Source organism: Balaenoptera physalus (assembly GCF_965194825.1).
Source record: "Balaenoptera physalus genome assembly, chromosome: 8".
Taxonomy (NCBI): domain Eukaryota; kingdom Metazoa; phylum Chordata; class Mammalia; order Artiodactyla; family Balaenopteridae; genus Balaenoptera; species Balaenoptera physalus.
Genome location: NC_138887.1, coordinates 16,527,503 through 16,532,833, shown reverse-complemented (window position 1 = coordinate 16,532,833; position 5,331 = coordinate 16,527,503).

Here is a 5,331-nt window from a genome sequence, read left to right as displayed (position 1 = left end):
ATGAGATTCAGGAAACAGTAGATGCAACACAAAAGGGCAGTTAAAGAAAGTCCTGGTATTTCCAGAATGATAGCTGTAGTGCAGGTCTAGGAAAAAAGCAATTCCTGTAGAAGTAGGAGGATGGAGTTCTCTGGACAAAAGGGAGGTCTTTGAGAGGGTGATCGTGATGGAAAAGATGGTGTATGGACAGAATGTTTGTGTCCTCCAAAATTCATATGTTGAAATCCTACCCCTCAGCATGATGGTATTAAGAGTTGGAGTCTTTGGGAGGTTATTAGGATTAGATAAGCTCATGAGGGTAGAGCCCTCATGAATGGGATTAGTGCCCTTCTAAGAGTCATGAGAGCTTGCTTCCTCTCTCTGTGCTCTCTACCATTAAGGATATAATAAGAAGTTGCAATCTGCAACCTGGAAGAGGGCCCTCGCCAGAACCCAATGGTACTGGCACCCTGATCTTGGATTTCCAGCCTCCAGAACTGTGAGAAATGAGTTTTTGTTGTTTAAGCCACCCAGTCTGTGATACGCTGTTATAACAACCTAGTCTAAGACAGATGGTATGATGGAATAGAATTTGTCAAAGCCAGTGCTTTAAGAAAAAAACAGAGAGAGAGAGAGAGGCATTTAGAAACTTAAAAATAAAACTCCACAAGAAAAATATATCTAAATATGTGGCAAACTCAAGTACATAATGGTTTTAAGAAATTTCTAAATTATAAGAAAAGAGAACTCCATTTGACTTTCTTACAAATTTCTAAACTGTAAGAAAAGAAATCCTCCTACCGGTGCTGAGTTTATATCATTTGGCTCAGTAAAGAAGTGAAAGTATTTCAAGCACATAACTTGGGCCAGCATTTGCACAGGCCTAATAACAGAAAAGTTGCTTTTTTGGCTTGCAAGGAAGACTTGACTGTGGTAGCAGAACAGAATACAAATTGGTAATCTTGATAATGTAAAAGGTAAAAATGACAAAAGGAGGGCCATGGCAGGAGGAGGAAGCTAGAGAAAAGGATGGGGAACGATTTTCTTTTTATAAAGCTGGGAGTCAATAGATAATGCTGAAAGTTTATGATACAAGAAACAGGTTGAAGTAAATTATTTACAGTCACAAAGATAACCAATAGAAGAACCGGGGGGGGTGGGAACCAAGATAGACATCTAGCATTGGAAGGAGTGGAGAAGAGTGTCAAATATGAGAACTAATACAAATATTTTTTAATATTGACTGTCTTAGTTCAGGCTCTTATGACAGAATATCATACAATGGCATTGGGAGGTTTAAACAGCAGAAATTATTTCTCACATTTCTGGAGGTTGGGAAATCCAAGAACAAGATGCCAGCAGATCTAGTATCTGGTGAGAGTACTCTTTGTGGTTTATTGGGGACTGTATCCTCATGGGAGAGGGGGAGGGGAAAGGGAGGGGGCAGCAGGGGGAGAGAGAGAGGACTGGGGAGAGGGAGAGAAAGTTCTTTCCTCCTGTGTCTCTTATTATAAGGGCACCAAGCCCAACTTAACAGCCCCACCCTCATGACCTAATTAGCCCCCAAGTGCTCCACCTCCAAATACCATCACACTGGGGATTATGGTTTCGATATATGAATTTTGAGGGGATACAAACCTTCATTCCATAGCATCAACTATGGAAAGTGAACCTGAGGCTGGAGAGAGGTGGGGAGACTATTGTTTTTTATTGTATACTCTTCTATGCTCTTTGATTTATTTTGAGCAAATACTTCTTTGATTAAAACATTTTAGATGCATTTCAGGAATCACCTCCTCTGTGAAGCCTTCTCTGACCTCCCTCTACTAGCAGAGCTGGGCATTCATTATGCCCTGGTTGTACTTATACCAGATGTTATGGCCTAAATTGTACCCCGTCAAAATGGATATGGGGCACTCTAACCCCCCATGTGACTATATTTGGAGCTAGGGCCTTTAAGGAAGTAATGAAGATTAAATGAAAAACAACAAGGTCCTACTGTATAGCACAGGGAACTATATTCAATATCCTATAATAAACCATAATGGAAAAGTATATGAAAAAGAATATGTATGTATGTGTATATATATATATATATATATATATATATATAACAATCACTTTGCTGTGCAGCAGAAATTAACACAACATTATAAATCAACTATACTTCAATAAAATAAATTTTTTAAAAAAAGGTTAAATGAAGTCTTAAGGGTAGAGTCCTGATCCAATAAAACTGGTGTCCTAGTAAGAAAAGGAAGAGACACCAGAGCTTTCTGCCAAGTGAGGACACAGCAAAAAGGAAGCTGTCCCAAAGCCAGGAAGAGAACTCTCACCAGAACTTGACCATTTGACCATGTTGGTACCCTGATCTCAACTTCCAGCCTCCAGAACTGTGAGAAAACAAATTTCTGTTGTTTAAGCCACCCAGTCTATGATATTTTGTGGTAACAGCCTGAGCTAATACACCAGATTCTACTGCCATGATTTGATACATCTGTCTCCTCTTCTGGATTATAGACTCCTGAGAGCAAAGCCCCATATTAATATAACTGCCATATATTGAGGACTTACTATGTGCCAATCACTGTATGAGGTACTCACACACTATCTCATTTAAACCTTAGACCTTCATAACATCAAAACTATTATCCTCATTTTACAGATAAAGAAACTAAGACTTGAAGAAATTATGTGGTTTGTCTAAATTCATTAGAATCCATTTATACCTGGCTCACACCACTATACTGCCTTCTGTCTTCTGTTTCCTTGCCTCCTAGCAGTTCCTCACACATAGCTGGTTTTGAGAGGTTGTTTGTTAATTTCTTGGATAAATGTATTCCAATCTCATCAAGGGAAAAGCACTTGTTTCTCCTTACAATAATATATTCCTGAACTTAATGTTCTTGAACACTCCCACTTCCCATAATAATAAAACTAAAGAAAATTTAAAATCCCCTCCTCCAGACAGATCCATCTATATAACTTACAGAGCTCAGTGCCAAATGAAATTACAGGGCCTCTTGTTCAAAAATTATTAAGAATTTCAAGAGCTTCCAGGTTGGTGAACACATGGAGATTTGGGGAGAGTGGTGCATCATGGAAGCTCCACGCTCCTTCCCACATCCATTGCCCTATGCTTCTCTTCCACCTGGCTGTTCCTCAGCTAAATCCTCTTATGATAAACTGATAAACATTGCCCATTCTGGACACCCACTTTGCTTTATTCACAGAACAACCCACCCCAGCGATCTCTCCGCAGCAATATGTTGGGATCTTCCTTGTTCATTTTTCAGCCTCAGAGTCCTCCACTAGGTGCCTTATCCACCCAGTCTCTGCTGATGGACGTTTTCCCTGTTTCTAGTCTTCTGCTATTACAATGAATTAAAGAAAAAAGAAAGAAAGAAAGAAATTCACAATGGCAACAGCAGAGCATTAAGTGAAGTGCAGGACCCTTCTACGCACAGGGCCTCGTGTGAATGTACAGTCACATGCCCATGAAGCCAGTCAGCCCCACCTGCAACATTTTCCTCTATCTTTCTTTTGAAATCAGTCATAAGTGTAAGTTTCTAGCCATCACATATACAATTGTTAGTCACACAAGAGCATAGGTTCAGGTAGGGTGAGGGTAATTGTGCATCACAGACCCTTTTCTCCTTTGTTTCTCTGTTTCCTGGAAATGGTTCATTTGTCTATCAAGAACCAGCACTTAACGCTAATTCAAAAAGATACATGCACCCCAATGTTCATAGCAGCATTATTTACAATAGCCAAGATATGGAAACAACCTAAGTGTCCATCAACAGATGAATGGATAAAGAAGACGTGGCATGTATATATACACACACACACACACATATACATACATACACAATGGAATATTACTCAGTCATAAAAAAGAATGAAATTTTGCCATTTGTAACAACATAGATGGACCTGGAGGGTATTATGCTTAGTGAAATAAGTCAAACAGAGAAAGACAAATATTGTATGTTTTCACTTATATGTGGAATCTAAAAAATAAAACAAACAAAATGAATATAACAAAACAGAAACAAACTCGCAGATATAAACCAGTGGTTACCAGTGGGGAGAGGGGTGGGAGGGCAAGATAGGGGTAGGGGATTAAGAGGTACAAACTATTGGGTTGGCCAAAAGGTTTGTTCATTTTTGTCCATACGATGGCTCTAGTAGCACTCAGTTGTCTTTAACTTCATTCGAAACAGTTTTGTTAGACTGTATGTGACAGCTGTCATCAGCGTCCATTTAAAAAAAGGCTTATCAAAATTAGTGAATTTTTGTGTAGCCATTTTAATGAAGATGGAAGAAAAAGGCAACATTTTCAGCATACCATGCTTTACTATTTCAAGAAAGGTTAAAACACAACTGAAACGCAAAAAAAGATTTATGCACCTTTATGGAGAATGTGCTGTGACTGATCAAAAATGTGTCAAAAGTGGTTTGCGAAGTTTTCGTGCTAGAGATTTCTCGCTGGACAATGCTCCCTGGTCAGGTAGACCAGTTGAAGTTGATAGCGATCAAATTGAGACATTAACTGAGAACAATCAACGTTATACCACCAGGGAGATAGCCGACATACTCAAAATATCCAAATTAAGAATTGAAAATCATTTGTACCAGCTTGGTTATGTTAATCACTTCGATGTTTGGGTTCCACGTAAGTTAAGTGAAAAAAACCTTCCTGAGCATATTTCCACATGCGATTCTCCACTTAAACGTAATGAAAACCTTCCATTTTTAAAACAAATTGTGAGAGGTGATGAAAAGTGGATACTGTACAATAATGTGGCGTGGAAGAGATTGTGGGGCAAATGAAATGAACCGCCACTAACCACACCAAAGGCCGGTCTTCATCCAAAGAAGGTGATGTGTATATGGTGGGATTAGAAAGGAGTCCTCTATTATGAGCTCCTTCCGGAAAACCAAATGATTAATTCCAACAAGTACTGCTCTCAGTTAGACCAACTGAATGCAGCACTTGATGAAAAGCGTCCAGAATTAGTCAACAGAGAATGCATAATCATCCATCAGGATGACTCAAGACCTCATATTTCTTTGATGACCAGGCAAAAACTGTTACAGTTTGGCTGGGAAGTCCTGATTCATCCACTGTATTCACCAGACATTGCACCTTTGGATTTCCATTTATTTAGGTCTTTACAAAATCTCTTAATAGAAAATATTTCAATTCCCTGGAAGACTGTAAAAGGCACCTAGAACAGTTCTTTGCTCAAAAAGATATAAAGTTTTGGGAAGATGGAATTATGAAGTTGCCTGAAAAATGGCAGAAGACAGTGGAACAAAAGAGCAAATACGTTGTTCTATAAAGTT